Source organism: Gossypium hirsutum, chromosome A02 (genome assembly GCF_007990345.1).
Source record: "Gossypium hirsutum isolate 1008001.06 chromosome A02, Gossypium_hirsutum_v2.1, whole genome shotgun sequence".
Lineage (NCBI taxonomy): Eukaryota > Viridiplantae > Streptophyta > Magnoliopsida > Malvales > Malvaceae > Gossypium > Gossypium hirsutum.
In genome coordinates this window covers 52,460,787-52,484,938 of record NC_053425.1, presented here as the reverse complement: position 1 = coordinate 52,484,938, position 24,152 = coordinate 52,460,787, and the positions used below count along the sequence as shown (strand labels likewise).

Here is a 24,152-nt window from a genome sequence, read left to right as displayed (position 1 = left end):
TTGCTAGCCGATTCTTCTCCATTTAGCAACCAATGCACATATGTGCTCACACAAAAATGCTAAAAAGGAGGTTCAAGAATCATCAAGCCATCATCACATGCATCATTAACAAGCTTCATATTTTGCATGCAATGGCATTAACACAACCTCCACCTAGGCCGAATCTTAACTCATCCTCAAGCCTCATCACCACAACATCAAACATCAACCAAGAATGATGCATCCATGGTCAAGTGCCATTTCCATCACATAGCAAGATTTAGACCATGGGCTAGGTAGAACTCAAGCTAACAACTAAAACATGCATGCATCTCATGGAACATCATCAAACATACCTTAGCCTAACTACATGCATGGCCGAATCTCTTCACCTTTCTTCTTCTTTCCTCCTTAAAATTTTTGGCCAAGGATGAACCAAAGGATGAGAAATTTTTTTCTTTGTTTTTCTTTCTAATTTAGGCTAAATGAAGGTGAGAAAGGATGAACACAAATTTTTCTCCTTTCTTCTCTTTAGCTCACGGCAATGGGGGGGCAACCACACATTTTTTTTTCTTTTGTTTCCATTTCTTTATTACCCATACTCCTTATTTTATTCTTCCATTAACAAAACATGTTTCATGACATGTTTTGCCCATCATTCCTTGTCATGGCCGGCCACTACTCATTAGGGGGGGAATTTGACATGCAAGTCCGCCCTTTGTCCACATGCACTAATAGGTCCTCACACATTGACCTATCACATTTTAGAATTTTCTCACATAAGTCCTATTGACTAAATTCACATGAAATCAACCAAATTGAAGCTTGAAATTTTCACTCATTCTTAATTACATATTCTAGACAATAAGTATCACATTCAAACATTTCGGTGACTCGGTTTAGCGGTCCCGAAACCACTTCCCGACTAGGGTCAACTTTGGGCTGTCACAGTCCTTGTGAGCCCAAGTCTAGTTCTACTCGGAAAAGGCCACTTTTGAGGGTTTTGAAGCATTCTAAAGTCTATATAAACACCCGAGGAGGCACCTAAGAGACACATGGAGTAGGAGGCAAGGAATTACTCGAAGAAAGCCGATTGATCCATCTTAGAAACCGGATTCTCCTTCAAGACTAAAGATCTCCCTTCAATTTCCTTCAGGGGTTTTTGGGTTTTCTTTATATTTTGTTATTATTATTCTTTTGAGATGTTTCCTTTTACACTTATGAACTAAGTCCCCTAAATACCTAAGGGGAATGAAACCTAATATGGATCTTGTTATTATTTTCTGAATTATATGATAAATACTTGATTTGTTCTTAATTATGTGTTCTTAATTCTTTTTTTAATATTCCAGGATATTGATTCAAGTGTTGATATGCTGATTTAGAGGAGAAAAATGTCCCTGTCTAAGAGTCGATCTAGCATAATTAAGCAGAGCTGATTGCACCCCTAGACATAGGGCGACATAAATCTGTCGGATTAGGGTCAAACCTAATAAGGGAATCCATAGATCGAGTTAATGCAACACTAGAGGTTTTAATTAGAAGGAGATTTCAATTAATAAACCTAGGGTAGACGTTGTTAGTCTCGAGAGAGATAATAATATAACTTAGGGATTTCTGCGGATTGAGTCAAGTGAATAAATCGTCTGGTTTCGAGTTAAGTAACAAGTGAAGTCTAGGTGGAATTTTCCTTGGGTATTATCCAAATCAATCAGTTTTCCCAAAAGTATTTCCCAAATTTTCTTCCTGTGCATTCTTAGTTTAGTTAATTAGTTTAGATTTAGTAAATCCCCTTATTTTTAGGCTAGATAATAAAAAGAAAGTTAATACTAGCACTTTTAGTTCCTATGGGTTCGACATTCCGGTCTTGCTATAAACTATACTACTGTTCGGTAGGTGTGCTTGCCTTCATCGTGATAATAGTTAGTTTTGAAGTACGATCAATCATAAATATAAAACTTATCACACATACATCAAGTTTTTGGCGCCGTTGCCAGGGAACTAAAATAGTAGGAACGCTTAATTTTTATTACTTTAGCCATTTATTTTATTGCAATTTAAATTTTATCTTAGTTTTGTTAATTTTACTAAATTTTCTTTTGTTTTCTTCTGACAGGTTTTTATAGTTTATGACTAGAAGAAACCCGTCATGACCATTACTTTTTGACAGTAAGATTGAAAGCACAGTTAACAAAAATCGAAGAGAAATAAGGCGAAACCTAAGAAACATAGAGGAAGATATTCATAATACAACCGAGGAGATGGCTGAATATCAGAATAATCAGCTTCCTCCCGTGGTTGCTGCAGATCCAATAAATCAGAATCCTGCTCCTCGTACTATGTATGATTATGCTAAGCCTACTTTAACTGGAGCCGAATCGAGTATAGTTAGACCTGCTATTGCTGCAAATAATTTTGAACTGAATCCTAACACAATTCAAATGATACAATAGTTTGTTTGGTTTGATGGTTTGCAAGACGTAGGATCCAAACACTCATTTGGCAAGTTTTCTAGATTTTTGCGACACTTTTAAGATCAATGGCGTTTTTGACAATGTCATTTGCCTTCGATTGTTTCCCTTTTCATTGAGAAACAAAGCTAAACAGTGGTTGAACTCGTTACCACGAGGGTAAATCACTACTTGGGAACAAATGACCAAAAAATTCTTACTTAAATATTTTCTGCCGGCTAAAATGGCTAAGTTGAGGAATGATATCTCTTCTTTTGTGCAGATGGATCTAGAAACACTGTATGATGCATGGGAGAGATACAAGGATCTATTAAGAAGGTGCCCTCACCATGGGTTACCTCTATGGTTGCAGGTTCAGACTTTTTACAACGGTGTGAACTCCTCAACAAGGAAACTTATCGACGCAGTCGCCATTGGTACTTTAAACAACAAAAAACCTAAATAGGCTTACAAATTTATTGAAGAGATGCCACTAAATAACTATCAACGGCAAGTCATGAGAACAAAGCTAACAAAAGTAGCCGGTGTTTTCAACCTCGACGCAGTCACTATGCTATCTAACCAGGTAGAACTTTTAAATAAAAAGATTGATGGTTTATATGGTTCTACTCAGGTACATCCAGTGATGAGGTGAGATGCAAATAAAGGAGGAGTGCACACAGAATATCAATCTTTCAACCCTAGCACTGAGGAGGAACAAGTTCAATAAATGGGTAATAATAATTCTAGACCTCAAAATAACCCATACAGTAACACTTATAATGTAGGTTGGAGAAACCATCCCAACTTCTCGTGTGGTGGCCAAGGAAATCAAAGGCCACAACATCCCCCAGGCTTTCAACAACCACATTACTAGCAGTAAAAGGAATCGAACCTTGAGGAGATGCTAACAAAATTTATCTCGGTGTCAGAAACTCATTTTCAAAATACTGAGACAGCATAGATCAACAAGCGTCAATTCAAGGGCTCAAAACCCAGATAGGCCAACTCGCGAAACTGATTTCTGAATGACTACAAGGTAACTTGCCGAGTAATACTAAATCGAACCCAAGGGAACAACTCAATGCGATTACCGTTTGATATAAGGAAGGTTTAGTTGAACCTGAACTAGAACCGAGGCAAGGAATTGTGGTAAGTAAAGGTAAAGGTGAGGTGGACCACAATCAGTAAAAATCGATAAGTAGAAAGTACAAACCTCGTGTGCCATACCCCAGTGCGACAAGGAAATACCAGACGGATGAACAATTTGGTAAATTCCTTAAATTATTAAAGAAATTACATATTAACTTACCGTTTATTGAAGGTCTTTCGCAGATGCCGAATGCAGTTAAATTTTTAAAGGAGCTTTTAGAAAATAAGCGGAAGTTGGATGAGGCGCCGCATGAAGAGTTGAACATAGTTTGCTCGGCCATTCTATAGAATAAGCTACCCAACACGTTGAAAGATCCAGGGAGATTTACGATTCCTTGTTTAATTGGTAGTCTACACATTAACAATGCTTTGGCTGATTTAGGGGCTAATATTAATGTCTTGCCCTATAAAATGTTTAAACAATTAGGTCTTGGGAAACCCAAACAAACTAGGTTGAGCATTCAATTGGCGGATAAAATAATCAGATTTCCTAAGGGTATTATTGAATATCTACTTGTTAAAATTGACAAATTTATACTTCCCATTGATTTTGTTATTCTATACATAGAAGAGGATGATGACGCGCCTTTAATTTTAGGAAGACCTTTTATAGCAACTGCTAGAACTATTATTGATGTTGGTATAGGTGAACTCACACTTCGTGTAGTTGATGAAATAATCACTATTCAAGCTCGTAGTTCGAGTAACACATCAAGTATCGAGGGTGGTTGTATAAATCATGCTACTAATACTGATCATGTGGTGCAACATTCTTTTCAGGAAACACGTTCGAGGAGCATACATGAGTCATGTTCAAGTAACAACAAAGGACCCATCTATAAAGAGCGAAGGCTACAAATTGAGGAACTAGATAAATGGCATGCACAGAAATCGAGAACACACGATAAACCAAAACCACGCCATGACAGACTCAATGTTTCACCAAATCAACTTAAGGTTGGAGACAAAGTACTATTAGATGCAGCAGACCCTCGCATTACCACTTCTGAACCTAATAGAGAAATCCCTTTTACGGTACTTAACATTTTCCCATACGGTACAGTCGAGGTCACTCATTCCAAGTTTGGCACGTTTAAGGTAAATAGTACTCGTCTAAAACCTTATTTTGATAAAATTGATAGCAGGAATGAGAAGTATAAACTCCTCACACCACTATGACCACACAACAGAGAGGTAAGTCTAGCTTAGACTATAAATAAGCGCTTCTCGAGAGGCAACCCGAGCACTAATAGTGTCGATTTCTTTAAATTTTAGTTTTTAACATCTAAATTACAAACTGAGTCTTTGAACACAGGTTTTCTACATCCACACGACCAGGCACACGGGTGTGCCTTAGGCCATGCTCATACCACGGGAAGCGACATAGCCGTTCAATACGGCCGTGTGAAAACAGAGTAAAATTTTTCCCAAAACACGGGATTCGATACGTTGCCACGGTTGTGCGACATGGTCGTGGGAAAGCCTGCCAAATTAACACGGGCATGTGACACGCCCGTGTCCACCACCCATGGTCGAGACTGTCAAAAGAACACAGGCTTGCGCATATCTAATGCCCCAAACTTTAGGGTCTGTAAGTTTGTTTGGTTTAACTCTTTTTTCATTTTTGGTGTAGTGGATGAATGGTTTGGGTGTGTTTAGGGGTTTTGCCACTTGCTAAATTCTTATTTTTTTCTCTCTTTAAAAAACCCTGGACGTTGGCACCTAGGCTATTTAATAAACGTGGTGCGTTGTTAACGCAAGAAAGCCACGTGGCTTGGTGGCTTATGGCATGCTTTGGCTTCAATGAGGGATGGGGTTCGAATCTTATGAGTGGCAAGGGGTGTTATTTTGCTACTTGGGGGTAGCAAGTGCTTGTGGTGAATTCGGACTCTGCTTTATGGGAGTTTGAACTGGTCTTGGTTGTTGGGAGAATATTATGGAGGGATAAGGGGAGTGATATGGGGAGATTTTGAAGGAGTTGGTGGGGAGGAATGTTGTAACCGAATTAGGCAACTTGTAGGAGCAAAATCAGCTAAGGGAACTCTTTTGGCAGTTCGGCATTTTGGTTTTGGTGTAGGAGCCGAATTCTACTTCTTCTATTTTCGGGTTTTGGTCTTTTGGTGCATTTCGGGGTATTATCTTTCCTTGTGTCGAATCTTCCCTCTCTTCTCAGCCTTAGCCGATTATTGATTTCCCGAATACTTCTCCTTCCCACTTTGTCTTGCTACACTTCACTTTGACCGCTTAACTCCACTTCTTCCTCGCCCATTCGTTTGGTTTAGCCAAACATCTTCTTGATCTTTACTCATCTCTTGATTGCTCTTGGTTTTGCCTTTTCTTTCTTGGAGTCTTAGCCGAATACTCACATAGCTAACCGAAACTCTCCCTGTTGGATTAGGATAAGTTTACTCTTGGTTTGCCAAATCCCTAGCAATAGCCAAACCTTGCTATTGTTCATTTGTATGTGTGTTGTGGTTGTACTACTTCTCTTTCTTGCCTATTCTATGTTGGTCTTTCTCTTAATCTCCTTCCTTATCAGCTTGCACTAAGAGGGTGTTCTTCGCATCAGGTGCTTGATAGTGGTGTTTGCTGGGATAGGCCGAATATGACTGTTCAATTGAATACCACCCTGGTAAAGCTAATGTGGTAGCTAACGCACTGAGCCGTAGGGTGGTGTCTGATTTGAGAGCAATTTTTGCTCGTCTTAGCCTGTGCAATGATGGTAGTTTATTAGCAGAACTGCAAGTAAAACCAACTTGGATGGATCAAATTAAGGGGAAACAGTTGTTAGATGATTTGTTGGTTCCTCGTTTTAGAGAAGTTGAGAAAAGTGAGATTGTGGATTTTAGGTTGAATACTGAGGGGGTATTATGTTTTCGAGGTAGAGTTTATATGCCGAGAGATCATGATCTGAGGCAGTCTATTTTGCACAAAGCGCATAACAGTCTATATACGATGCATCTAGGTGAAAACAAATTATATCGAGACCTTCATGAGTTGTATTGGTGGCCAGGGTTGAAACATGAAGTTACGGAGTATATGAGTAAGTGCCTGACTTGCCAGCAAGTTAAGGCTGAGTATCAACTACCTTCCGGATTGTTACAGCAAGTTAAAATTTCGCTTTGGAAGTGGGAGAGGGTAACCATGGATTTTGTGAGTGGGCTACCCTTGACGCCTACTAAAAAAGATTCAATTTGGGTGATTGTGGATCGGTTAACTAAGTCTGCTCATTTTATACCAGTTCACACTGACTGTTCACTACAGAAATTAGCTAAGTTGTATGTAGTTGAGATTGTAAGACTGCATGGAGTGCCAGTTTTTATAATATTAGACAAAGATCCTAGTTTCACATCCTAGTTATGAAAGAAGCTACATGAGCCTTTGGGTACAAGACTGGATTACAGTACGACGTTTCACCCTCAGACGGATGGGCAGTCTGAAAGGGTGATCAGATATTGGAAGCCATGTTGAGAGGTTGTGTAATTGATTTCAGGGGTAGTTGGGAGGATTATTTATTGTTGGCAAAATTTGCGTATAACAACAGCTACCAGTCTAGTATTCAGATGGCACCGTATGAGGCGTTATACGGTCGTAGATGTCGTACTCCTACTTGTTGGACTGAGTTGAGGGAGCGACGGATTCTGGGGCCAGAATTAATTTCTGATACAGAGGACAAGGTAAAACTAATCCGAGACCGGTTGAAAGAAGCGTCTGATAGACAGAAGCCTTATGCAGACCAAAAGCGGAAAGAGATCGAGTACGCTGTGGGAGATTATGTCTTTCTTAAAGTATCGCCGTGGAAGAAAATATTGAAGTTTGGGCGGAAGGGTAAGCTTAGTGATAAACTGTAAATTATACATATTTTGACCCCATGTTTAATGCATTTTATGGATGATTTCTCATTAGAATTGGTGAATTTGATGCTACTAATGCTTTAATTTCATGTTTTATACTTAGGAGAGCATAGAAGAGCGAAAGGAACGAGAAACGGGCCAAAAATAAAGAAAATAGGCCAAAGTACAAACTGAACACAGCCTGGACTTCCTCACACGGGCAGCCCACACGGCCGTGTCAATTTGGCATAATCGAAGCACGATTAACACGGACAGACCACACAGCCGCGTCAATTTCGCAGACTCAAACACGGCCTGAAGTAAGCGCACACGGGTGTGTCACACGAGGATGTCCCTGCCGAGCACAAGTTGAGTCCAATTTAGAAACGGATAATTTTGAGGGCTTTTAGGCATTCCAAAACCTCTAAATACACCGACGGAGAAGAGGGGGTAAGGAATTACTCCAAGGAAGCCGATTGATCCATCCCAGAAGTTGGATTCATCATCAAGACTGAAGATCTCTCCTCAATTTCCCTTCAGGAGTTTTGGGTTTTCTTTATGTTTTGTATTCTTTATTCTTCTGAGATGTTTTCTTATTTAGTTATGAACTAAAACCCCTAAGTAGCTAAGGGGAATGAAACCTAAGACGAATCTTGTTATTATTTTCTGAATCGTATGATAAATATTTAACTTGTTCTTAATTATGTGTTCTTAATTCTTGTTTTGATATCCCAGGATACTGATTCAAGACATGCTATTATTTAGAGGAGGAATAGACCCTATCTAAGAGTACATTTGTCATAATTAAGCGGAGTTGATTGTGCACCTAGAAATAGGGTGACAAGATTTTTCTTGCACGCCTAGAAATAGGGTGACAAGATTTTGCTGGATTAGGGTGAGACCTAATAAGGGGATCCATAGATCGAGTTAATGCAACCCTAGAGTGTTAATTAGAGAAAAGTCTTGATTATTCAATCTAGGGATTAGACGTTATTAGTCTTGAATAGGGATAATAACATAACTTAGGGATCTCTACCGAACAAGTTGAATGAATAAATCATTCGATTCAGAGCTAGAATAACAAGTAAAGTCTAGGTGGATTTTTCCTTAGGTATTGTCTTAAGTTAATCGATTCTTCCCAAAAGCAATTCCCCAATTCTTTTCTCCTTGCGTTCTTAGTTTAGATAATTAGTTAGTTAAAACAAAAACCTCTTTATTCTTAGGCTAGATAATAAAAAGACAGTCATTGCTAGTACTTTTAGTTTCTTTGGGTTTGACAATCTGGTCTTGCCAAAACTATACTACTGTTCGATAGGTACACTTGCCTACATCACGATAATAGTTAGTTTAAGAATGAGTAATTATAAATATTTAAAACCTATCACAAAATCATGCGATCACTTAGCCCTAGATTTATTGGGCCTTATCGGATACTTAAGTGTGTAGGACCGGTCGCGTATCAGCTAGAGTTGCCTCCTAAACTGGATAGAATACATGATGTTTTTCACGTTTCAATGCTTAAGCAGTACCGTTTTGATCCCTCGCATATCGTACCGATTTAGGAAATTAATGTTAGGCCTGGTTTATCTATTGAGGAGGAACCAGTGCAGATATTGGCGCGTGATGTTAAAGTTTTGAGAAAGAAATCGGTTCCGCTAGTCAAAGTACTGTGGTGCAATCATGGCACAGAAAAGGCCACGTGGGAGCCAGAAGAGACGATGCGACGTCAGTACCTTCACTTATTCTGACCAGGTAAATTTCGAGGCTGAAATTTCTTTAAGGGGGTAAAGTTGTAACGCCCCAAAATTTAGGGTCTGTAAGTTTTTTTGTTTAACTCTTTTTGCATGTTTGGTGTAGTGGATGAATGGTTTGGGTGTGTTTAGGGGTGTTAGGGAATGTCTGGGGTCAGGTTTTGGCTCTCGTTAAATTCTTATTTTTTTCTCTCTTTAAGAAACCCCGGACGTTGGCACCTAGGCCATTTAATAAACGTGGTGGGTTGTTAATCCAAGAAAGCCTTGTCGCTTTGTGGCTTTTGGTATGGTTTATCTTCAGTGAGGGATGGGGTTCGAATCCCACGAGCGGCAAGGGGTGTTATTTTGCTACTTGGGGACGGTAAGAGTTTGTGGTGAATTCAAACTCTGCTTTATGGGGGTTTGAACTTGTCTTGGTTGTTGGGAGAATATTATGGAGGGATAAGGGGAGTGATATGGGGAGATCTTGAAGGAGTTGGTGGGGAGGAGTGTTGTAGCCGAATTAGGCAACTTGTAGGAGCGAAATCGACTAGGGGAACTCTTTTGGCATTTCGGCATTTTGGTTTTGGTGTAAGAGTCGAATTCTACTTCTTTTATTTTTGGGTTTTTACTCTTTTGGTGCATTTTGGGGTATTATCTTTCCTTGTGCCGAATCTTCCCTCTCTTCTCAGCCTTAGACAATTATTGATTCCCTGAATACTTCTCATTCCCACTTTGTCTTGCTACACTTCACATTGACTGCTTAACTCCACTTCTTCCTTGCCTATTTGTTTGGTTTAGCCAAACATATTCTTGATCTTTACTCATCTCCTGATTGCTGTTGGTTTTACATTTCCTTTCTTGGAGTCTTAGCCGAATACTCTCATAGCTAACCGAAACTCCCTGTTGGATTAAGGTAAGTTTACTCTTGGTTTACCGAATCCCTAGCAATATTTGAACCTTGCTATTGTTCATCTTTATGTGTTTTGTGGTTGTGCTACTTCTCTTTCTTACCTATTCTATGTTGGTATTTCTCTTAATCTCTTTCTTTATCGGCTTGCGCTAAGAGGGTGTTCTTCACATCAGGTGCTCGATAGTGGTGTTTGTTGGGATAGGTTGAATATCGCTACTTCCTTCTCCTAGTCTCTGTTTTAGTAAGTAGTTCTCAGGGATTAAGTGGATTATGTCTAGGTTGGGTAATAAAATGGTTGTGGTTGGTAATGCAGATTGTTACCGACTAGGGTGTGAAGGAAGGTTGAGGGTGGTTTGAACCCTACTTGGGCTATCAAGGTAAGCGACTCATTATGTACTGTGTAAAGGGTTTCTTTTCTTGTTTGATTAACCCAAATGACTAAACTACTTGTGGGATATTGTGCTGGTCGAGGTGGGACGTATGGAGTGTGTCGGTTTCTTCTCCAATCAAGTGTGTAATCGTACACCTAACCTTATATACTGTCAAACCATAACGTGGTTGTGAACCCACACAAGACTGTGTAAATCAGCTTGAGCCAAAAAGCCGAAACTCTGATATTTGAGGCCCCATGAGCATGCGAACGCTCATGGGTAAAAATCGAGGCCGCTGGTCTTGAGCGTCGGTTTGCAAAGACCACGGTATGTAATTTCAGGATAAGAGGCTGTTTTGGGTCTTGTTGGGCCGAGATGGCCCATGTGGGCCAATTGGGTTGAGTGAGGCGATGGGGCCATTTCACTATTTTGGCTATGTAGAGTGATTGGGTCTTTTGAGACGACCATAGGCCTGTTAAAGGTTGTTATAGGTACCAAGACCCCCAAAAGTTGATAAATGACTGAAATTCCCTGAGAGGTAGAGATGACTATTATACCCAGATGTAGGTTGATAGGTTGAAGGTTGTTATAAGTATGTTGCATCTATATATAAGGAAACTGTGCATACATGCCGTATTATGTCATGACATTCTGCATTGGGGTTGGGTTTTGTCATGGGGGATGTACTGTATTAGTGGCCTTGCCACGTTCTACCGTTCTAGTGGCCTTGCCATGCATTTTGACATTAGTGGCAATGCCACGATTATTATATTTAGCAACTCTGCTGTGGCATTTCTAGCAGCTTGGTTGCGACACTGGTGTGGTGGCTGGGTGGTCGATCTATTCCCCACAAGGTGTGTTGGATGGTACGGGAGGTGTGGTGGATGGATTGGGTTGGGTTGCATATCTGTGACGCATCTATTGTTATGGGTTTTGGCCCATTTTGCTACTGTATAGGGCTTAAGCCCAGATGACACTGTACTGCATAGGGCTAAGGCCCAGACCGTATTATATGCACTGAGTGCTATTGGATTGGTAGGGGATTACACACTGAGTTTCGTAAACTCACCCTTTCGGTTTGGTTGTGTAGGTAATCCCCAACCTTAGGTGATTCAGAGTTTCGAGGGATTCGGAGGTGGCCACATGTCCGTTGGTTATTGAGATCTGCTGTTTACTTTTTTACATTTTTATTGATGAGTTTATATCTAGGTTTTTAGTGTTGTAATAAGGCCATTCGTGGGTTTTAATTTTTAATTGGGCTTTGGATTATATATTCTTAAACTGCTTGTTTAGGTAAAGACAAGTTTTTAAATCAATTACTATTTTCTAAGACACGCGTTTTAAACTTCATTGACATAAAAGCTTCCGCGTTTTTAAATCAATTTGTTATAACACTGATGGTGAATAAAGTAAACGTTTTGACGAGAACTTCTTTTATTTAATAATAAAAGGATTTAAATTTAGTAATGGATTTTTACCGAAAGGATTAATTATTGAAAAACACTCTGATGTGACACGCCAGATTCGGTCGTAACGTCTGGGCCGGGTCTGGGGTGTTACAGCATATTTACACAGGCGTGCGCATATTTACACGGGTGTTGGAGAAGCGAACCACATCACGCATGGTCGTGCGATACGACCACGTGACCACATGGCTTAGACATACGGGCGTGTTCTCAGGTCGAGTGATGATTTCTTATATTGCGATAAATATAGGTTGGACGCAAGCCACACGGGCATGTGACACGGCCAGGTGAGACCCGTGTTAGGCTACACGACCGTGCCACTTTTTAAACTTATATTATTTTTATTTTTGCTTTTATTTCTATTTATTTTTGAAGACTCACGTTTATATTTTTAAACTCTGCTTATCTTTATGATTATTATCAAATTATTCCTTTAATTCTCTTTCACAGTGGTGTCTTCTCATTTATCCCTCAGAATCATGCATTTCCTTCAACTTTATCTTCAATTCTCACTCTCACTAATCCAGGGATTTCATTCACAATTTCAGGGCAGTTTCACTTCTCTCCCTCTCTTTTGATATTATCTTTATATCATTATTATATATCTTTGTACATTGAGGACAATGTCCATCTTAAGTGTGGGGGGGTTATTTATACCATTACCAGAAAACCCCTAAATTTTTATATTGTCTCAAATAATTTTCTCATATCATTATTAGAAAAAATTTTGATTGACCCATGATTTTTTTTTCGATATGTTTTGAATTAAATCATAAGTAAATGTGCATTGATTGTTTAAACTTAAAGACATTAGGGAATCAAATATGATAAGTTGAAATTTGTGAAAATTAAAATTGCTAGGTTGTTTCCCTGAATTGAGGTATTATCTTGAAGTTTTGAATTTACAGGTTTGACATCAAATACCCATAATTTTTGTGAGATCTTGAGTCTTTAGAGCATATATTTTCTTTCATGCTCACTTTTATTGTTGCTATGAGTGCGTCAATATTGATTTGTTATTCTAAAACTTGCTTCGATTATGCATGTTAAGACCACACCATTTGATTTGATATGTTGAAATGATAAAGGCACTTAGGTTTAACCCACTTACTCCATAAAAGTCTACCCTCATAATTAACCTTTAGTGAACCCCCTTGAGCCTAACAAGCCATTCATTGATTTACCCTCAATATTAACCCATAACCCATTATTATTGGAATCCCCTCATTTAATCCCTATTTTTGTCGAGATTTGATTTGAATAAACTGCGTAGCTATGTTTTATTTTTGATAGTTAGAAAAGTTCTATGTTATTTTGATTTGTTCTTAAAAATAAAATAAAATAAAATACATACATACATACATATTAGTAGTAATTCTTTGTTTTTGAGCTTAGGTATTTAATTCCATATTCCATGAAGAAAAGCTCAATTCTAGGATCTCCTAATTAGAAATGTAATTTGTCAGTTTTAGTATTTTTTCTAGTTAGGTAATTTTTCAATTCAATCTCGATTCTAATCTTTCAGGTTGTGACCACATCCCCTAAGCAAAGCCATGTTACAACCCTCTAAAGACCTTTTGATTGATGTATCATCTCAATATATAGTTGTGGAGATTTGATTTTCACGCAAGCCTATGGTAATAACATTTCATATTGACTGTTGAGTGCTAAATTTTTTGTCCTTAAACACCTCGAGTGATTTGAGTGAATCTTTATTGACGATGTGAAACCCTGTGATATTTTGAATCAAAGGTGATTACTTAGATAAGGGGAGACACCTATGTTTTCGTGATAAAATGCTCAACTTGGAATGTTTGAAACTTTGATGTTCTTCGAGTTGAATTTTCAATGTATGATTACTTATGGATTATTTTGAGATACTATTGATAAGAATTATAAGTTAAGAAGAATTTATTTTGATTGTGAGTTGAAGATTTTGCTTGAGGACAAGCAAACACTTAAGTGTGCGGTATTTGATAAACCGTAATTTATACATATTTTTATCCCATGCTTAGCATAATTTTGGATGAATTATCCTTAGAATTGGTGAATTCGATGCTCCTAATCCTTTAATTTCATATTTTATACTTAGGAGAGCATAGGAGAGTAAAAAGAGCGAGAAACGGGGAAAAAACAGAGAAAATGGGTCAACATAGGAAATCAACACGACCTGGACTTCCTCATACGGGTAGTTCACACACGCGTGTCCATTCAACAGACTCGAACACGGTTTGAAGCAATCACACACGGGCGTGTCCCTGTTGAGCCCAAGTCTAGTCCTATTCAGAAAAGGCCACTCTTGAGGGTTTAGAAGCATTCTAAAGCCTATATAAACATCCCAGGAGGTACCAAAAAGAGACACATTGAGTAGAGTCAAGGAATTACTCGAAGAAAGCCGATTGATCCATCTCAGAAGCCGGATTCACCTTCAATTGTGATAGTGTGACGACTTCTGACCTTTTTAAATGATATTTATATAGTAAATGGATCCCGATCCAGCTGTGGCAGATGAAGTAGAGAGTAATGCACCAGCTCCGGCTGAAGGGGCAGCGCCGACTGAAAACCCACCCCCTACTGTTGGTCAGGGAGGAGGAGAAAGGGATCGGGAAGCCTTTCTCCAAATGATGACTGCATGGTACACTGAGTTTGTTCGTACAAACCCAAATGTACGACCTCCCCCACCTCCCCCAATTCCTCAACCTATGCCTCCGATGCCTCAGGGAGTGGATATGATAAAATTTCACAGAACTCCCATTGACAGAATTCGTAAACAAGGGGCTAAAGAATTTAGAGTAAATATTGATGATGATGCAGAGAAAGCAGAGTTCTGGCTTGAAAATTCTATCCGGGTATTTGATGAATTATCTTGTACACCTGAAGAATGTTTGAAATGTGCTACATCTTTGTTGAGAGATGTAGCCTATAATTGGTGGAAGACTTTGATTTCAGTGGTACCGAAAGAGAGGGTAACCTGGGAATTCTTTCAAGAATAGTTTTGGAAGAAATATATTAGTGAAAGATTTATTGATCAGAAATGTAAAGAGTTTCTTGAGCTGAAGCAAGGTAATATGACAGTCTCAGAATATGAAAGAGAGTTTGTTCGATTGAGTAAGTATGCCAGGGAATATGTTCCTACAGAAGCCAAGATGTGCCGACGATTTGAAGACGGGCTTAACGAAGACATTAAGGTATTTGTTGGGATCCTTGAACTAAAAGAAATGGTGGTACTTGTCGATCGAGCTTGCAAGGTTGAAGAATTACTGAAGGAAAAGAAAAAGGTAGAATCTGAAACATGAAATTGGAAGAAAAGACCAATGAGTAATGCACCTTCACAACAAACCAGAAAGTCAAGAAATATGAATCCTCGTTCCCAAGTTTCAGCTGGGCAATCATATGGAAATTTTAAGAAGCGAAATGTGGGTCCTAAATCTCAGACTACTTCTGCGGCCTAGTGTGGGAAATACGAGATTTGTTAAACCCGAGTGCTAGCGATGTGGTAGAAATCATTTTGGTCCATGCAGAGCAAATGAATGTTTTCGATGTGGTTCTCCGGATCATTTTATTAGAGACTGCCCAAAGAGAGTTGAGAAAGAAAATTTTCAGAATGTAAAAGCTAGTGGTGCAGACTCGAGGGGAAGGTATCCGAGAAAAGCTGGAAGTGAAACAAGCAATAAGAATGTAGCCAGAGATGCGGCAGTTAGATCTGAAGGAAGAGCTCCGGCTAGAACTTATGCTATTAAAGCGCGTGAAGATGCTTCCTCACCCGATGTGATTACCGGTACATTTTCTCTTTATCATGCTAATGTTATTGCTTTGATTGATCCCGGTTCTACTCATTCATATGTATGCATGAAACTGGTGTCTAGTATGAATATACCTGTTGAGAACACAGAATTTATGATTAGAGTGTCCAATCCACTAGGCAAATGTGTGATAGTTGATAAAGTATGCAAGAAATGCCCTTTAATGATTCGGGGTCATTACTTTCCGGCCGACTTGATGTTGTTGTCGTTTGATGAATTTGATGTTATTTTGGGTATGGATTGGTTGACATTGCATGATGCTATAGTAAATTGCAAAGAAAAGGTTATAGAATTAAAATGTGAAAGTGGTGAAATCTTGCGGGTTGAACCAGACAAATCAGAGGCAATATTTAGTATGATTTCTTCGATGTCGGCTCAGAGATATTTGAGAAAGGATTATGAAGCTTATTTGGCTTATGTAATTAATACAAAAGAAGTTGAAAAGAAAGTTGAATTAGTGCCGGTTGTGTGTGAATTTGCAGATGTATTTCCAGAAGAATTACCGGGTTTGCCTCCAGTCAGGGAAGTAGAATTTGGTATAGATTTGATACCGGGAACAGCTCCGATCTCGATTGCTCCATATAGAATGGCACCAATAGAGTTGAAAGAATTAAAGTCACAGTTGCAAGAGTTGACTGATAAAGGCTTTGTGAGACCAAGTTTTTCACCTTGGGGTGCTCCCGTGTTATTTGTGAAAAAGAATGATGGTTCTATGAGATTTTGTGTTGATTATCGGCAGTTAAACAAGGTGACAATCAAAAACAAGTATCCATTGCCGAGAATTGATGATTTGTTTGATCAGCTAAAAGGAGCGACATGGTTTTCAAAGATTGACTTGAGATTTGGGTATTATCAACTGTGAGTGAAAGAGTCAGATATGCCTAAAACTGCTTTTAGAACAAGGTACAGTCATTATGAATTTTTAGTTATGCCATTCGGGTTGACAAATGCTCCTGCTGTGTTTATGGACTTAATGAATTGCATATTTCGGCCATACCTGGACAGATTTGTTGTGGTGTTTATAGATGATATTTTAATTTATTCAAAGGATGAGACAGAGCATGCTGAACATTTGAGGATAGTTTTGCAAAGTTTGAGAGATAAGCAGCTGTATGCTATGTTTAGTAAAAGTGAATTTTGGCTCCGGGAAGTTGGATTTTTTGGGTCATATTGTTTCAGGTGATGGTATATGGGTTGATCCTAGTAAAATTTCAGCCATTGTTGATTGGAAACCACCGAAAAATGTAACTGAAGTTAGGAGTTTCTTGGGGCTAGCTGGTTATTATCGGCGGTTTGTAAATGGATTTTCTATAATTGCGGCTCCTATGACTAGACTACTCCGAAAGGATGTTAAAATTTGAATGGACGAAAGAATGTCAACAGAGTTTCGAAGAATTGAAAAAGTTATTAACTGAAGCACCAGTGTTGATACAACCCGAATCAGGTAAAGAATTTGTGGTGTATAGTGATGCTTCTCTAAATGGTTTGGGGTGCGTACTCATGCAAGAAGGAAAAGTGGTGGCTTATGCTTCGAGGCAGTTAAATCCTCATGAGAGGAATTATCCTACTTACGATTTGGAATTGGCTGCAGTGGTGTTTGCTTTGAAGATTTGGCGACATTATTTGTATGGTGAAAAGTGCCGAGTATATACCGATCACAAAAGTCTTAAATACTTGATGTCACAAAAAGACTTGAATTTGAGACAGCGAAGATGGTTAGAGTTATTGAAAGATTACGAGCTTGTTTTTGATTATCATCCGGGAAAAACGAATGTGGTTGCCGATGCTTTAAGCAGAAAGTTGTTGTTTGCTTTGAGAGTTATGAACACTCCGTTGAAAATGTCAGATGACGGTTCGATTCTAGAAGAGTTAAGAGCAAGACCGATGTTTTTACAAGAGATTTTTGAAGCTCAGAAAAATGATCAAGATTTGCTAGGCAAGAGAAAACAGTGTGAAGCTGATACGGGATCAGATTTCAGAATCGGTTCTGATGGTTGTTTGATGGTTAAAAATCGGATTTGTGAACCGAAAAATGATGAGTTGATTCAAAAGATTTTGCATGAAGCACATAATGGTTGTTTGGCGGTTCATCCGAGCAGTACAAAGATGTATAATGACTTAAAGAAAATGTACTGGTGGAGTGGAATGAAAAGAGATATTTCCGAGTTTGTATCAAAGTGCTTAGTTTGTCAACAAGTGAAAGCTGAACACCAAGTACCTTCGGGATTACTTCAGCCTATTATGGTTCCTGAATGGAAATGGGATCGGATTACTATGGATTTTATATCAGGGTTGCCGTTAACTCCAGGGAAGAAAAATGCCATCTGGGCAATAGTTGACAGACTGGCTAAATCGGCTCATTTTATTCTGGTACGTACAGATTATTCTCTTAATAAGTTGGCTGAATTGTATATCCGAGAGATTGTTAGACTTCATGGGATACCTTTGTCAATCATTTCGGATAGAGATCCAAGGTTTACCTCACGGTTTTGGCAAAAGTTGCAAGAGACATTAGGTACAAAGTTAAATTTCAACACTGCCTTTCATCCACAAACTGATGGACAATCAGAGAGAGTAATTCAGATTCTTGAAGACATGCTCAGATGTTGCGTATTGGAATTTCAAGATAGTTGGGAAAGGTACTTACCATTGGTAGAATTTTCTTATAATAATAGTTATCAGACGAGTTTGAAGATGGCACCTTATGAAGCATTATATGGTTGTAAATGTCGGACGCCATTGTATTAGACTGAACTCAAGGAAAATCAGATTAATGGAGTTGATTTAATAAAAGAAACCGAAGAAAAGGTGTGACAGCCCTAAAATGACCCTAGTCGGAAAGCGGTTTCGGGACCGCTAAACCGAGTCACCAAATTATTTGAATATGATATTTATTGTCTAAAATATGTGAATATGAATGTGTGAAAGTTTTGAGCTTCGATTTAGTCGATTGCATGTGAATTTAGTAATAGGACTTATGTGTGACACTTTTGAAATGTGATAGGTTAATCCATAAGGATCTATTAGTGCATGTAATCAAAAGGGTGGACTTGCATGTCAATTTCCCCCATTTAATTACTAGTGGCCAGCCATGACAAAGGGGATGGGCAAAACATGTCATAAAACATGTTGTGCTAATGGTTTATGGGAGAAAGGATAAAATAATAATGGGAAGGTAAATGATGACAAAAAAAAATGTGTGTGGTTGCCCCCCCCTTCCATTGCCGTGAATTGAAGGAAGAAAACAAAAGAAAAAAAAATGTTCATCTTCTTCTCCTACCTCTCTCAAGCCGAAACTAACCAAGAAATGGAAGAAAGCACACCTAAGGCATTCGGCCATCTTGTGTGGGGGGAATTAAGGTATGATATCATGTGATTCTTTTGGAATTTTTGTGAAGTTGAGTTTGTTTTGGTGCTCATAACATGACCCATGTGTTAATTTTTGAGTTTGTGTTGCAAGAAACATTTGGTTATGTCCTTATATGTCAAATTGATGATAAATTTTTGATATTTGGTGAATGAATATGGGTTTCGGTCATGGTAGATAACAAAGAATGTGGTTGTTGTTCTTGTTAATTTGGATGAATTTTTGGTGGATAGGTGCTTGAATCAAACAAATGATCATGTGTGTACACTAGGTGCTAGTTGAGAAGAATCGGTCACTATATTGGAGGCCATTGCCGAATATGAGTTTAGTTATTGAGTTGATGGAATAAAAGAATGCTTAAAGATGTGTCACAACAAATTATATGTTAAGCTAAGGTTGTTAAATTATCAATCTTTCTTCCTAGCCGAATATGTGTTTATAAAGTTGAGTTGTTAAATAGATTTTGAAGTTAGCCCATGCATTTATTTTTGAATTTAAGAAGAATGATACATTCGACTATGCTTTGATGTGCTTGGATTGTTGTTCATTGAGTAAATGATTGAGGAATGGTTAGAAGAATTTGAATGCTAAACTAGTTGATTTGTTTGATGATATATATATATGTATTCGGCAATGGGATAAAATGTGTATTAAGGTAAGTTTCATGGTGATTATGCTTGTGATGTTGGGTTAATATTCGGCATTGAGTAATGTGGGGTAAGGTGATTAATTGGCTATGAAATTAGCTAAATTGAATAGGTATGTTTAATAATATGCTTAGTATAATGTATGATCTTATAACTCGGTTTGGTATTGAGATAAAGGTTAGATGTATGATTGGATTTTGGTATGTGTTAAATTGGTCAATCAAAGATTAAATGATATGTGATTGCCAAATGTGATTGTTAAGTGAATAATATTAGTTAAGTACTTAAGCAAATCTATTGTTTTACTTAAGCTTAAGAGCAAAGAGGATCAAAGTCGGATAGGGGAAAAGAGAAAGTAAACGAATAGCCGTGGACATCTAATCGTCGACCACTTCCGAGGTAAGTTTTAAGTGATTAAACGTTGAATAAATTCAATCATAATAGGACATAATGAGTTGATTTAATAAGATATGATGTGGCCATGATATGTCTTAAACTCAAATGGTAAGTTCATATGTGTTTGAACTTGGAAAGTTAAGAGCAAATTGTAATAATTTGCTTTGGACAGCAGCAGTAACGTGATTTTAGAAAATCACTATAAATTGTTGGTGTGGAATTATAGGCCGAATAAAATATGTAATCAAGGCTTAATTAGTCTAGTTTCTTATAAAAGAGACCTTGTGAGCAAACAAATTTCCTATAAAGAGATATTTAAAGTTGTGTGAGACGGTGTCAGAATGACTCCGAAATCCCCTGTTCTGTTTTTAGAAAATCATTATAAATTGTACAAAAATGGTTATAAGATAAAATTTATATGCTTAGACTCCTTAATGAGTCTAGTTTCAAATGAAATCAAATACAACACATTTTGAATTCTGTAAAATGAGAAATTTGATTCGTAGTGAAGAGTGGTCAGATTAGTCAAACAGTGAAACAGGGGAACTTTAAGAAAAATCTGGTATTGATTGGACAAACCTAAAATTCTGAAAATTTTATGGATGAAAGATATACGAGTCTATATTCAGGGAAAATTAACGGCAAGTGATTTGGAGTTTTGTAGCTCCAGTTATAAATAATTTAGTGACTACTGCTCAGGAAAACAGCTCGTAGTGAATATGTGATTTTGTTGTAAACATGGATAAAACTTGTTTTAGTTACTCATAAGCTATTGATTAAACCCATACGTGAATTCTAAATCGTGATATTGTAAAACGATACATGAGTGTTAGATGGATCTTTGATATTAAAATTTGTGAAATTGTAAGTTTATGAGTATTCGAATATGAAATGATAGTATGGCGTGAAATTGAATTATTCATTGGGAAATAATTAATGTAGATTCGGCCAAGACAATGTGTATACATGATAGTATATGTGATATGTGAAGTATATTTGGATAATTGTGATGTGAATGTATATATATGTGATAAGGCCTAATGGCCGATGTGATGAATGTGAAAGTGTATATATGTGATAAGGCCGAATGGCCAATTTGATGAATGTGAAAGTGTATATATATGTGATAAGGCCTAATGGCCGATGTGATGAATGTGAAAGTGTATATATATGTGATAAGGCCTAATGGCCGATGTGATGAATGTGAAAGTGTATATATGTGATCAGGCCTAATAGCCGATGTGATGAATGTGAAAGTGTATATATGTGATGAGGCCTAATGGCCGATGTGATGAATGTGAAAGTGTATATATGTGACAGAGCCGAGTGGCCAACGTGATGGATGTGAAAGTGTATAAATGTGATAAGTCCCGAAGGGCAATTGTGTCAGTACTATATCCGAGTTAAAACCCCGCAGGCTTTATGTGAGAGTATTATCCTGATTAATGTCCGTAGGCTTCGTGCTCGTACTATATCCGAGCTTTAAAGACCCGACGGCTAAATGCTAGGATTCAAGTAAGACTTTGATATAGAGTATCTGCATTAAGTTACCATCAAATAAGTATTATGTACTCAAGATGTTCAGGTACGTATTACTTACTCATCGGTGGAGTGATTTCGAGGTGAATTATCAGTATCAAAGAGGTAGGTAAATGTGATTAATATTATAACTCCAAATGTGAGAATGTGCTTTGGAAATATTTGACCATCTAGGTCATTATTATTCGAAAGTATATATGTGGCAGCCAAGTGTTGCGTTTAATGATACTATAGATCGAGATGAAGCTCTAGATTAACTTCATCGAATAGTTGAAATGAATGACCAATAATAGTGATTGAGAACACTTTGTCTTGCTTAAAACTTACTAAGCATTAAATGCTTACTCCGTTCTTTGAATATCTGTTTTATAGATTTTGGTTCGTCAGCTATCGGACTCGGGATTATTGAAGTCGAAGTCGCCCACACTATCAAAGCCCTTTTGGTACACTTTTGGTTGAACTCTGAAAATGGCATGTATAGGACTACCCTTTTGTAGTGGGTCATGGACCCTTTGGATTTGTATAATTTTGGATAGCCATGCGAAAATGGCTTATATATGTTTGAGCATAATGTTATAATCATTTGGTATGGATATGGTTATTGAGAGGTGTGGATATGCTTAACAAGTATTGGCCATGGGAATGGTTAATCACTATCATAATTTGTGCTATTTATGCTAAAAGGGCTAGTTGAATCATGGAAACTATGAAAGAGGTAAAGTCTACCTTAAAGGCAGATGCTGACAGCAGCAGTGATGTAGATTTGGAAAATCACTAAAAATAGTAGGAATAGAATTAAATAGTGAATAAATTATTTAAATGAACCTTGATGAATCCACTTTCATATGGAAGAAACGAAACGGTCATATGAGTGGTATGTTAAGAGATAATTAGGTTTTCGTGAGACAGGGCCAGAACGGTTTCTGGATTCCCTGTTCCGACTTTGGAAATTCATTATAAATTAACAAGAGATAATTAGGAGTCATGCCATATATGTATAGATTCCTCTTTGAGTCTAGTTTCTATAGAAACAAACGGCATCAGAATTGAAGCCCTGTACAGGGAGATATCCAAATCGTAATGCATGAAGGTCAGTGTAGTCGCACCCTGTAACAGGGGAGACTTTAACTAATAAACTGTACTAATTGGCCCGACAAAAAATTCTAGAAAAAATATGTATATGGAAATATGAGTCTAGTTTCAGGGAAAAATTACGAAACTGATTTTCGAGTTTTAGAACTCAAGATATGATTTTTAAGGTGATAGTGACACAATTAGCCAACTGCCTGGAAATTTTTAAATTGGACTGCAAAGAAGTGATTTAAGTCTGCAAACCCCTCGTGTCCGACTCCGGCGACGGACTCAGGTACGGGGTGTTACAATTTTATTGGTATCAGAGCTACGGTTTAGTCGATTCTAGGACTACCGTAATACGTTTGGGTCTAGCTATACATGCCATTATGTGAATATTTGATAGTGTGGTGATTTCTGACAATTGAAAATGTGTTTATTTATTGTAATGAATTCCGATCCCGATCGAGCTGTAGCAGATGGTATTGAGAGGACTGAGACATGCTTATGATGTGTCAATATTGAGAAGGGTATAACATAAGTAAGTTTTGAGTAATTGAATTTGGGATTTAACTTAAAATGCCATGATATACATGAATGATAGATGAATGATGTCCCATTGTCCTTATCATAATAAGGTTATTAGAGAAATGAACAAAGGAAGAGATTGGGGATATATGCTTTTGTGTGATTGCTTATTGAGCTGAAAGTTTAGTAAAAGAAGCATACATGTATTAGATTTGAATGATATTTACGACTTAAAGTCAAGAATCATGTTATATGTTTACATGTGAATGAATTGATTAAATTATAAATGTGATTTGTGCCATGTGAAACATGATAACATGTGAATAAATATGTATGAGACTCAGTGATGTGAATCCGAGTTTAAAGACCCGTTGACTATATGAAGAGATTATGTCCGGGTAAAGACCCGATGGCTATGTACAGAGATTATGTCCGGATTAAAATTCGCTGGCTTTGTGTGGAGATTTCATCCGAGCTAAAGGTCTCGACGATGATCCGGGCTAAGTCCCGAAGAGCATTCATGCTAGTGATGTATCCGGGCTAAGTCCCGAAGAGCATTTGTGCTAGTGATGTATCCGGGCTAAGTCCCGAAGAGCATTCATGCTAGTGATGTATCCGAACTAAGTTCCGAAGAGCATTCGTGCTAGTGATATATCCGGGCTAAATCCCGAAGAGCATTCATGCTAGTGATGTATCCGGGCTAAGTCCCGAAGAGCATTTGTGCTAGTGATGTATCCGGACTAAGTTCCGAAGAGCATTCGTGCTAGTGATATATCCGGGCTAAATCCCGAAGAGCATTCGTGCTAGTGTTGTATCCGGACTAAGTTCCGACCGGACTAAGTTTCGAAGAGCATTCGTGCTAGTGATAATCCGGGCTAAATCCCAAAGAGCATTCGTGCTAGTGATG

The 24,152-nt window shown here is 38.0% G+C and overlaps 1 non-coding gene across 1 annotated transcript; it reads right to left on the bottom strand.

The window, feature by feature from the left end:
* Positions 1-2,679: 2,679 nt before the first annotated feature.
* On the bottom strand, positions 2,680-2,786 carry LOC121216887 (small nucleolar RNA R71). The gene has a single exon (XR_005913097.1). It is a non-coding gene; the product is annotated as a small nucleolar RNA R71 (small nucleolar RNA).
* Positions 2,787-24,152: the final 21,366 nt, after the last annotated feature.